Here is a 13,413-nt window from a genome sequence, read left to right as displayed (position 1 = left end):
GAGTAGAGAGAAAAGTGACGAGCTATAGATTTATAGCCAGACAGCCAGCTGCAGCGCAGACTCCAAAACACAACGTGTGTATAATGAGTGGGATCAGATATTAGTAACTACCTCCGTTTCATAATGTAACATGTTTGACTTTTTTAGTTACAACGTTTGACCATTTATCTTATTCAAAATTTAATACAAATATAAAAAATAATAAGTCATGCTTATAGTTCTTTTAATAATAAAGTAAGTCACAAGCAAATAAATGATATTTCCATAATTTTTTGGATAAGACAAATGATCATAGATTGGAAGCAAAAAAGTCAAACATCTTATATTATGAAACGGAGGGAGTAGTATATATTGTAAGTAACTACTACCTCTATCCTGAAATAAGATCATTTTTCATTTTTCCGTGTCCAACGTTTCACCATTCGTCTTATTTCAAAAATTTGTATAAAAACTTAAAAAAATTAGTTACGCATAAAGTACTATTTATATTTTATCATCTAGTAAGAACAAAAATATTAATCACAAATTTTTTTCAAATAAGACGAATGATCGAACGTTGGACACGGAAAAACAAAAAATGATTTTATTTCGGGACAGATGTAGTATTATATAAAGTAACTATTAGATTGACTGTAAGATAATTTGAAGCTAATAGTTAGTTAGAGTAATAAACTTGCTTCAATTCACCTATAGCCAATCTAATAGCCAACTCATATAATAGCTACCTATAAAACATATACCACCATGTCCCACATGTTATACACATATTATGTATTGAAGTTCGTGTTACAGCTGACTACAAATTAGTAGCTCACTTCTCTTCTCTCTTATCTATTTAAAATATGTTTATAACTGATTTATAGCCTGCTATTATACATACTGTTGGCGGAAATTCCAAAACAGCGAGCTGCAAAAGCATGGCTGCCTGCATGCCTCGAGATCTCCCCCCAATGGCTTCGCTCTCTCTCTCTCTCTCTCGGCTCCGGCGCGGCGCGGCGCCCGGCCGGCCGGTCCTTTGACCGGACCTGCACGGCCGGGCGGCCGGCGGGCTGTAGATGCTGGAGCTACTACTGCTTCTCCTAGTAGGCGTAGCTGGGGCTGGGGCCGGCCATGGGCGCTCCTTTTCCAGCTGCAGACGTGCAGTGGACAGCTGATGCATCGAGACCTGGAAACAAGTTGCATGCATGTCATGTGTGCGTTTGTTTATCTTGGCGCCGGCGCGGAGCACAAGGCGGCGAGTAGTACCCAGATGAGAAGACGATGCCATCTCTCTCTCTCTCATACACGTGTCGGGTTTACGGGGTCGTCTTCCTCCTCCATCCGAAAAGTGTAGGTGTTGCTGGAAACAGTAAATTATTTATAGTCACTACATCAGATTTTTGCAAGTTTCAAGAGCGTTCTAACAATTCATTTAAATTTGATCATCTATATCTTCATTTGTATGATCATCTAAATTAGTTTTATTCTTCATATCTTTTTATACTCCACTAGATCATTCATATATGATATCATCTATATCTCTTTAGACGATGGAGAGAGATCATATAAATATGAAGGTTCTCTTTCTAAATATAAATGGCAGCTTAATTTGCAGTCTTCATCCTCTATTTTCAGGATAGAGGATGGGATAGATGAGCTGTTGGGAATGCTCTAAATATATACTAATTACAAAGCACATGTCATAATTTAGATTAATTTGCAAAACGAATATATTAAGCTTAGTTAATCCATGATTAGAATATGTGATGCTACGGTAGACATTTGCTATTGGATTAATTAGGCTTAAAAATTCGTCTCATCGATTAGCTCTCATTTATAAAAGTAGTTTTTTATTAGTCTATGTTTAATACTTTAAGTTAGTCTCCAAACATTCAATATGACATGGACTAAAATTTTTTTACCCCATCTAAACACCACCTTAACACTCATAAGTATTGCGTCCCAGTTCATGTGTATCTGTCGATTTAACTATCCAATCTTTGATTGTTCGTTTTATATAAATAACTTATAACAAATTATATAGTTGCACGTAAAAATACTATTTATATTTTATCATCTAACACAATAAAAAATATTAATCATAATTTTTTAAATGGTCTAATGTTGAAAATAAATAGTGCAGAACTATACTCATTCTAGGTCAGCTTCTCGCATCCCATTTTTTCGATTTTACGAATACTTATAATCCAAAATTTAAATTTTTAACTTTGATTTTGAATTTTTTTATCGTATTTTATTTTTCATCCTTGACTCTTAGATAGCTAAGAATATGATATAAAAGTTTTATATTTTTTAAAAAGCAAAAATGGCCCTCTCGGCATTTAGTTTATAGTTCTTTATCTAAATTCAATTTCTGAAAAATCAGGTGAGAATCTAATGTCTAGGAAGCAGAGATTTTAAGACAAATTATACATAGCAGAAGCTCTTTTAAACGAGGCATAGGGTTAGATTACCATAATACATTTTTAAAAACATACTCAATAGCTCATTTAAATTTAATCTTTTATATTTCTATTTGAATGACCATTTAAAAAATCCTCCTCTATATCTATTTGTACTATAACTGATCATTCATATTAGAACATCACAGAAACAACAACTCATCTATATCTCCATTTGGATGGTCATCAAAAAAACTTCATCCCCCATATCTCTGTACTTTAACCATTCATCCATATTACCTGTTAAGTTTTCAAAACAAAAATTTTCACGTTGTTGAATGTTTGGACACATGCATGGAGTATTAAATGTAGGAAAAAAACAATTACATACATTGTGTCTGAATTGCGAGACGAAGCTTTTAACCCTAAGTACGTCATGGTTTGATAATGTTGTGCTACAGTAAATATTTGCAAATGACGGATTAATTACGCTTAATAATTCATCTTACAGTTTTTTTTTGGCAGAATCTATAATTTTTTGTTATTAGACTATGTTTAATACTTTGAATATGTGTTTGTATATCCGATGCGACAACCAAACCTAAAATTATTTTACAACTAAACAAAGTCATGTCACCCAAGAATGGTTTCTGCTTGGAGGGAACGACGGTGGACTCACTCACCTTACTGACCGGTAGCAACGATGCTATGCGTTGGGATTTATGATCAGGGTGCAAGCTCACTCCAACAGTTGAGGTTTGACGTAGGGAGACAGAAAATCCAAAAGCATACCTCTATCCCTCATTGCGAACATTTCCATCTGATATCCTATTTCAAGTCTATTTTCAGATAGAGTATGTTATGAAAAAAATTATTTTAGCAGATACTTATCTCATCCTCTAAAACTACAGCATTGTCCATATTAAAAAGAGAAGCTATATTATCTTAATATCCAATTTTAAGAGCAGAGAATAAAAAATAATATGAGAGAAGATGATTCTAGAATATTAACAAAATATACATGAGAGATGCGTTCTGTTAAAGTAATAACTAATATAGGGAGAAAATTAATTTAAGATAATTATCTAAATAATAATTAAGCCTGCTAATGGAGTATAATCCAATTCAAATCCACTCCAATCCATCTCTTTGCGAGTTAGTTTACCAAAACAACCCGCACTGATTATTCTTTATTAAAATCCAATCCAATCCAATTCAAACCAATCCAATTTCGATTTTAGTCCAACTCACTCCAATCTATTTTGTTAAAATAGATCCAATCCACTCTTGCGAAATGGATGCAGCCATTTGGTATGTATAAACTCGGACCTAAAATTTTAAAACTCGCGTTCACACTATAAAAAATTATCAAATTTGACTAAAATTTGGTGGGATAATTTATTAAGTATAAAAGCAACTTTGTGCAAATTTTGATCAATTTCTACACATAGGTCCCACATATGCTATTTTCTTATCCATTATCTAACAATTAAAGGATCCATTTGCCCTCCACGGGTTAAATCTATCTAGAACCTAAAATCAGCTAACCAAATCCAGTCCATATCAATCTATTTGTCTTTATAACCCAATCCAATGCATACCATTTAAAGTAACAATCCATTTAAACCAAACCAAAGACGATCCAAATTAAAACTGACCCATTTAATCTATTTTTATCAAACCTATTAGCAGGCCTAATAACAACGGTGCGAGAAGAAAGGGCTGCGTTGCACTGCGTGGGTGAGGTATTATTGGTCGTCGTCGCCGTCGTGTGCGTGCTGGGTCTGGCTCTCAGGCTCGCTGACCGCGACGTGGGCGTTCAACGGCAGCGTTCCTGGTCTCCCACCTCCTTTTTGAACGCCTTTGTCCCCTCGTCGCTCGCATCGCCTTTCTCTTTTCTCTTTTTCTTCTTCTTCCCTAGATTTGCACAGCTCGCTGCACTGGACAGGACAACTGCACTGCAGCAGTGTGTACGTACGTGCTCCTGCTGTTGCTGGGGCTTCACCGTGGCTCCACCTCTCTTCCAGGGGATTCCGAGGAATGTTTGGATTCGGAGACTTTTTTTTTAAGTTTTTTATCGCATCAGATGTTTAGACGTTAATTTAAAGTATTAAATATAGATGGATAACAAAACTAATTGCATAAATAAATACTATTTCATTAGATAAATTTTGTAAGCCTAATTAATTCATAATTAGCAAATATTTAATGTAGCATCACATTCGCTAATTATGGACTAATTAGGCTTGATATATTCGTCTCGCGAAATAGTCCATAGTATAGGGTAAATTTTATTAATAGTCTATATTTAATACTTCTAATTAGTGTCCAAACATTCGATGAGACAGAGATCTATAAAAAAAGTAGATGGGAAACAAACATGCACTCAAAGTCTCAAACATCTCAGGGGATTCATTCTGGTTTTTTGGTAACTCATATTAATACATGATATATCTCTTAAATGGTGTACGTTGTATGTGTTAGATGGAAGGAACAAATTAAAATCTGATTATTACACGCAAATTTAGAGATATATTATTTACTTTGCTATGATTGATTTCATTATCAAATACATTTAAACTATAACTTACCTTTCCACATGTTTTTTGAGTATGATGAACAGCCAAACATGTAATAAAAAGTCAACGGTATTATATATTAAAATATATATGAAATATCTAACAAAGATCATGCTTTAAAAATGAGATAAACAAGACATTTTAACACCACTTCATTATTCCCCCCTAGTTTGATAATTCACAACATTTAACTATGATTTTCTATGACAAATTTTTTAACTTTTATGAAAGTACTTTTTAAGACTTGTATATATGCATATCCTAGTGTTTTAAAACTAAATATTTTAAAATTATTAATATTCAAAGTTCTATTTTGACCTCAATATTGTCCTAAACAATTGGAGGGAATATTAATTTTTCTTCAATGTTTTAGCTATTGAACAAGAAACACCTCTCATTAGGATTGAAAATGGTATGAAAAATCCTGATTGTACTAGTTGTCGTTTTTGCTTTTTTCAGTCCATTTTAGCTAGTAAAGAAAATTCTCGGAAATGAAAATTACAACAGTAAAGTTGTCCAAAAACAGTAATGCACTTTTTCGACCGTTTTATCGGAATTTCATATTAGGACATAACATTCCGAAAATTTCCCGAATGCCCATAAAACCCACACCTCCCTAAGTCGCACAGACATAGCCACACAGCCTATCAGCCCATCTAACTCAATAATTCCAAACAACAATTTCTCTCATGTTCTCTGTACTTAGTTCATTATTAACTAATATGATGTGAGTACAAATTACAAAGTGTTATTGTCATATGCTTATCCTTACGCTGTATATATAGTGCTATATATTGTTGCTTTCAACATGCATTTCTCTCTACCGATTGATATCCTTTCATTAAATTTTGTTGATATATTTTCGTTAAATTTCGACCATGTCGATATCCTTTCGTTCCGCCTCTATCATTTTTGAAAAAAAAAATGGAAACGAGAGAGATAGTTTTCTAACCGTTTTCATCTCTATCCCTCATCTTCCTTTTCTCTCTACAGTAATGAAGGGCATACTAGTCTTTTAAATTCCTGCGTCATCTGTCATCAAGTAGTTAAAACCTAAATTACACTAGTAGTCTTGTATTGACAGAGAGAGTACTTAACACTCAACAGTTACAACTACGTAGTGCATCTTTTCTCGTTGCTCACACAGCCCAACACGAGCGTCACACGTACGTACGTATACGTGCGCGTGTGCACAAATATTCTTACATTGGCACGCAACTGAAACCGTGCATGACCTTGGGTTTTACAACTCCTGCATGCGTACCCTGCACACACACGGAATCTGATTAGTTAATTAATTTACCCCTCTTCTTTTCAAATCCTCAATATTGAGGATTCCAATTCCAACCCATGCATCCTCCCCATTGCAGCAACACATGCGTGCCAACTCCCTAGGACTCACACATCACAATGCAGCTGAGAAATTATGGAGAAAGAGAGTAGGCTAGTACTCTCCTCCAGAAAAAACAATCTGCGTATTCAACATTTGACCATCTATTTTATTTAATTTTTTAAAAAAAATCTAAAAAATATTAGTCGCATATAAGTAACTATTCATTATTTATCATCTAACTAAAACAAAAATAATAATCATAATTTTTTTCAAATAAGATGAAAAAAGTTGTTTGTATGTATGTATGCTCTTTTCCTTTGTTTGTTTTACTAAAGCCCCCTCTCTCGGATTTTTTTATTTTTAAACATTTTTAATAAATTATTTTATTTATATAAACCTTTTAGTTAGACCACCAACACTTATATCGAGCCGTACAAGGTCGGCGTGATAGATTTGCCATCCTAGCGACAACAGCGTGCTGGTGTTATCATACTACATCAATGTTGATGGCTTAGCAAAAAGTCATACGGTGAAAATTTGAGGCGAGGGTGCAAGTGCATGTGACGTCTGCCCACAAGTTTGAGAGAAGGGAAAAGGTTAATTGGATAGTGTTGCCTTGATTTGGGGTTAAACTATTGAGATGGTGCAGATGACCTATTGGGATAAGATAGGGGATAGGCCCTAGACAGAGAATTCTTTGCACAGATAACAAGCGCCACTAGCTGGCTAGCTAGTTGGTCTTCAGCTTTATCTAGACCCTCTTTAGAGGCATTTGAAATATCAAATAGCAAAAGTTTTGGTATTGTATTTTTTAAATTGGTGTTTCAAGTTATATAAAAAGTTGCTATTTTTTAGGCAAAAGTGAGAGGTGATCCGTGTCTATATACACTTTTGGTAAAATTTGCTACTCTAGACTTCCAAATGTTAAATGCAAAGTTGTTATTTTCTTATCCTAGTGTTTATATCTATTTTATCAAAAAATGCTTCAAAATAGTAAAACTTTTGCTATTTTGATGGATATAAACAGGGCCATATTATACTCACTCGCACCAAAATAAAACAACTCGTAGATTACCACATTATTGTGATATAAACCAACTTCTATATACTTAACTATGCTCAGTCTACAAAGTAAAAAAAATTATCTGTTTAATACCCCCTGCATACTATCCAACAATACTAATTTTATATTAATAATGTGTATTTTGGTCCTACGTCATTCTCTTATAGCCTTCCTTGAAACGGTAAGTACTTCCTCAGTCCTAAAATAAATTTATTTTTTAGTTTTTGATATAATGTTTGACACAACATCTTATTAAAATTTTTTTATTAATATTTTTATTGTCATTAGATGATAAAACATAACTAATACTTTATGTGTAACTAATTTTTTAAAGTTTTTTATATAAAAATTTCAAATGAGACAGATATTCAAACATTGGGTACAGAAATCAAAAATAAAGTTTTTTAGAGGATGGAGGTAGGAGTGCTTTTATTTAGAATCGAGAGAGCACGCATAGACTATTTTTTGTGTCTTTACAATTTTCATGAGGTACATCGTGTATGTTTGAGGCTGTAAAATGAAAATGAAAAAAGATTCGTTCTAAAATATAATTACTTCCGATGTTTTAAATTCATTCTAAATACAACTAAAGCTAGGGGGGGTTGGTTATTTCTGATGATTAGACTACTTTCAGTGAGGGTTTCATATACGTTTTTATCTTATTAAATGACATGCAACATAAGTAAAAAAAGTGATGGGTATATAATTTATGACGAGAGAAATGATTTGAGTTTTATAAGCCCATGCAACTGGATTGAAAACTCCAATGAAAGTTATTCGATTTATTTCTTCATATTTAATCAACTCTTATTGGTCACTTAGATACCACATTTAAGTGATATGTTAGCTATAAAACCGTGAAGCGGAATTTTATATTAAAAGCACTTGTTTCATTCTTCCACTCAAATATGTTTCGATGATCTAAAATCTTGCATCCGAGAACGACCTTAAATATCTAAAATATGCATGATCCCCACGGTCCCACCCACCTCCTACCATTTAGGAGAATTAAAAATGACAATATAATTTTCTTATCTGTCTAGTTAATCTATGTGAAAATACACCCCCCCATTTGTTGCTTAAGATGACTATGTCATTTTTATTTCAGAAATTAAGTTGAAGAGAAAATACAATTATATCTATAATAAATGGGTGGGAGGGTAGTCGGGCCGGAAGGGAGGATATAGGAATAATTTTAAATAGGATTGATTGATAAGATAATCAGTACAACAATTTATTTTACAAATTAGAGAGGACAAAATCTATGATATTACGAGATGGAAGGGGTCTCAAGGAGTATACTTTATTAGGGATGGAGTAGCTCATTTTATAGAGAGAACCTTCTCGTTTGTTTGCCTATTCAAATATTCTTTCTATATTTTTAAATATGACACAATTGACTTTTAAATCTATTTTGAACCATTCGTCTTATTAAAAAATATAATTATTTTGTTCTAATATAAGTTATTATGATGGAAATTTTAAGTATGCCTTATAATTTTACATATTAGATATAAATTTTGAATAAAATGAGCGGTCAAACGTATATTAAAAATAAATGATGTTATGTAAAAAAATATGGAGGGGTAATATTCAGTTATAGGTTGGAAGGTAGTATTCGAAAAAAATATTGGGATGAAATATACAAGCGCTTCTAGGTTAATAGTAAGACATATATACTACTAGCTAGAGATGCGCAATTTTTTTAATTTTTAAATCTTTTTAATAAATAATTTTCACCGTATAAACTTTTTGACCATGTCACCAACATTGACATGGCAAAACAATATTGTCACGTAGAGTTTTTAACGTGGCAGGCTTGTCACGTAGCGTTGTCTTGCCACGCCATCAATATTGTCGTGGCTAAAAGGTTCCAAGGTTCCAAGGTTTAGTAATAAAATCATTTATTAAAAAGTTTAAAAAATAAAAAAAATCGAGATGCGCATGCCCGTCGTGTTCCGGTAGTCTAAGCATCGAACTAATCGCCTAATAAGGTACAAAGAAACAACAAATAGAAACCGTCATTGTGGAATAATCTACAAGATTACCACGTAGCCGTATATAGCCAAAAATAGTTGAGTTGCAGACCATTCAATTAGTGGCAAAATGTACGGAATTTAAAAAATCACATCGGCATATTGTTTAGAGTGAATCATTTTGGAGCTTAAAAGCTCAATTTTAGAATTAATTAGAAGTTCTCGCTTTCCAAGCTTTCACTCTTATTACATGAAGCTTTCATTTATTATTAGCGTACAAATTAAGATGATTACGGCTGGGAGTTTCAGTGTCTGTTCGTGACTTTTACTATTCTACTGTACATTTGGTTTGAGGGAGAGAATAGGCGATGGTCCGACATGTGGGTTTAGGATCCACGTGTCATATATAAATAGATTAAGTGCCACATATAAAACTGACAAATCATTAAATATTTCTCTTTAGGGATAGCAAAATCCCTGCCAGGGGTGGGCCCTGGCGGGGACCTGACCCAACAGGGCTGGGGCCGGAAGCAAATTTTGTCTTGCGAGGAGTTGGGGCTAGGCCAAAGGATATTTTTACTCGCAGGGATCCCCACGGGGCCCTGAAATAATAACAAAGTTTTTTTTTAAAAAAAAAGAACCTTGTGTCCTTTTCTTAGATATTTATTGATGTTCTAGTTGCTTTTATTTATAATTTTAGAATTGTGGTCATATTTTTAAGTATTATTGTATATAATCTTGTGCTAATTGTATTGACATATCACTTGGTTTTGGGGAATTCGGTGCACCGTTCGGGGGCGGGGACCCAGAGTCCCTCCCGAACTCCGTTTCGAGGCCGGGGATCCATTTCAGGGCCGAGGCTAGGGGCGTTCCAGCACTCTCCACCGCCGCCCCACCCATTGCCAACTCTAACAATGTTCCAATTTCGAGGAATTGGTGATGCGCAGGTGGCCGATTCACGTTAAGTCAGATGACAGTGTCATCTGACTTAACATTAGAAGATCTTGTTCCCTGATTCACCTCCTTGTTTTTTTAGAAAGAGGAGAAAACCATATCATTAACTATGGGGTGATTGTTTAGCTTATGTAGGGAAATGATAACTGTCATATTTACAAATAAAAAGTACTTTATAAATAAATTTTTATATACGTGTTCTTAGCGATCTAAAATGTAAGATTAAAAAATAAACTATAATGAAAAACTTCAAAATCTAGTCTAAGGTTAATGTTGAATTTTAAATTTTGGGTTATAAATATAAGCGAAAGCGAAAAGATGAAATTGTATTATTGGCTGAGGGACAGAAAATAATATGAGTGAATATACTACATATGCGTACAAAATATTCCCATGAATTGAAAGAGATAATGGAAGACAAGCCTGTGTCGCTGAAACTGACGGAATGCCGGCCACATAAACCATGATTATCATGGCAATAAACCATCAAAAATCACGAAAAAACCAGAATAATCGTGCTACGCCGGACGACAGCTGCAGTCCTCTCCTTTTCGCTCTTCCTCTTTGATCCCGGCGCTTTGCTTAGCCACACAAAGCTACCACACAACCCTGATACCATTTTTTTTTGGCAAATCACAGTCAGATTAATTCGAGAAGCAACACGAAATGCAACGAGAAACACACACACACAAAGAGTAAGCACAGATCGCCGGCCACAGTGATCTAGTGATACAAGCACACAGAAAGTGGCAGCGAAGCTAGGGTACTAGTGATCAGCCAAACCAATCGTTGGAGTCAGGTGGTGTCTTGATTGAAATTTTTTTTTTAAAGAAGTGTCACGTCAAATGTTTGATCAGATGTCAGAAAAGGTTTTCGGATATGAATGAAAAAAAAATTTCACGGCTAGCCTAGAAACCGCGAGACGAATCTTTTGAGCCTAATTAATCCGTCATTACCATATGTTGGTTACTGTAGCACTTATGGCTAATCATGGGCTAATTAGGCTTAAAAGATTTGTCTCAAGATTTCTTCTATAACTATATAATTAGTTTTTTGGTTCATCTATGTTTAATGCTTTATTTAGATGTCCAAAAATTCGATGTGATATTTTTAGAAAAAAATTTTAGATACTAAACGAGGCCTCAATTACAAGCAGCTCAGGGAACAGCGTGGTCAAAGGACGGCAGTTTATTAACGCACGCAGCATGCAGTCAATGACTCGACTCGATTCCATTCCATTCCATGGCCATGAAAATGTTGCATATTGCATACTATTCCGGCCGCCCATGCTACGTCGGACGGCACTGACATCTCAGTCGTACGGGGATGTTTGAAACAGATTATTATTCACTCGTGCATTACCTGCTCTCTACTCCCGTCCAAAAATAAATTAATCTTTCATTTTTTTTATCTATAGCGTCCGACTGTTTGTCTTATTTAAAAAATTTACGATTAATATTTTTATTTTTGTTAGATGATAAATCGTGAATAGTACTTTATGTGTGACTAATTTTTTTATATTTTCTTGAAAATTTTAAAATAGTATTAATATGCAATAATGGTCCAGATAATTAAGGATAGCCCTATATTATGTCTATAGAGAATTTCAAACAATAGCTTATTTCAAGCTTATTAGGGAGTCGATGGTTGCCGTGAGAGGAGGGGAGAAAGACAAGGATATTTTAAGTGGTAGAGATAACTCTCATTTTGTTTTATTTGAACTAAAATTATAGCTATACTTTAAGATGTGAGGAGGAATGGAGTAGTTAATTATAGTGATAAATAAAATATCTTAAGAAATAAACTTAGCAAGTACTCATTCTAGTTTTTTATATTTGATGCCACTAATTTAAAAAATATTTAAGATATGTAATCATCATTTTCTACAGAGAATTTAGATATCAATTTTATATATTTGCACATGACTTAAATATGACGAAGATCAAACCTATTTTTATAGGTCAATGTGTCAAGAAAAATAAAAAGAAAAAGAAGTAACAAGGACATCCGAAGGATGAGGGTGAGTTTAAAAGAAGAGAGAAGAGGATAAATTAAGGACATGTAAAATAAGGTGGGTCATTAGCGTATGATAAATTAAATATCAATTATTTTGTACTTGAAAATTAATTAATGGATCGATAGGATTTTAAAGCAGCATTTCTATAGATTATATTTTTTAAAAAAACAGATTGTTTTGAAAAAAAAACGTGCTAAGGGAAAATGAGAGATGTTTTCTCTCTATACCATTTACTGCCCTTGTCTCCAACTCAGCCTAAGAAGAGAAGAATAGAAGAAGGCTGTTTAGGAAAAAAGACGTGCCTATTTTTAGATGTTTATAGCCGTGACAATAATTTAGTAAATGTGCTGAAAAGAATTAAGATCATGACACCAGTGATACACTGATATATCGAACGAGAGGTCATAATGCATCTGTGCCACTCTGGAAGGTTGTATCGGCTGCTAGAAGAGTACATAGGTGTGACTGTTTGAGTTTTCATGGAAAAAATCAAACAATATATTATAAATAAATTTTTTATATACATGTTCGTATTGATATAAAAGCTAAGTTAAAAAAATAAATCACGATAAAAGTTCCAATATCTATTATAAATTTAAGATTAAAAATTTAAATTTTGTCAATAAATATAATCAGAAACGAAAAAGATAGATACGGCTGAAAGTAAGCAGTAGATTCATCCCGTTCTGTTATTCCAACTTTTGGTCTTCTTCTTCCTCCTTGGTCCATGGCATGTGCTTTGGACTCCGTTTCAAAGCTTGCAACTCCCTCTGTCTCTCTCTAGATCTCTCTATCTCTTTTCTAATTAAAAGTCTCCAGGTTAGTTGCAATGGTATAATGGGTTCAGTCAGAACTATGGATGGGATAATAATAATGCTGGGATTATTCCTGACGAACTGAATGATTATTGGTTATTTATCCTCAGATTGACCACTGGTATGGAGTTATGCAGGACTACGAGTCGCTTGCAATCAGCAGCAGCTTTGCATGCATGCAGTCTTTTTCTGGATGCCCTGATATCTCTAGACAACAATGCCGGTAACAATGACTTGTTGGACTATTCTCCATGACCAAAGGGTAAATAATACCCCCTCCATCCCACATGTACAA

Source organism: Oryza brachyantha, chromosome 11 (assembly GCF_000231095.2).
Source record: "Oryza brachyantha chromosome 11, ObraRS2, whole genome shotgun sequence".
In the NCBI taxonomy this organism is placed as follows: Eukaryota; Viridiplantae; Streptophyta; class Magnoliopsida; order Poales; family Poaceae; genus Oryza; species Oryza brachyantha.
Note: the sequence above shows the minus strand (reverse complement) of the source record.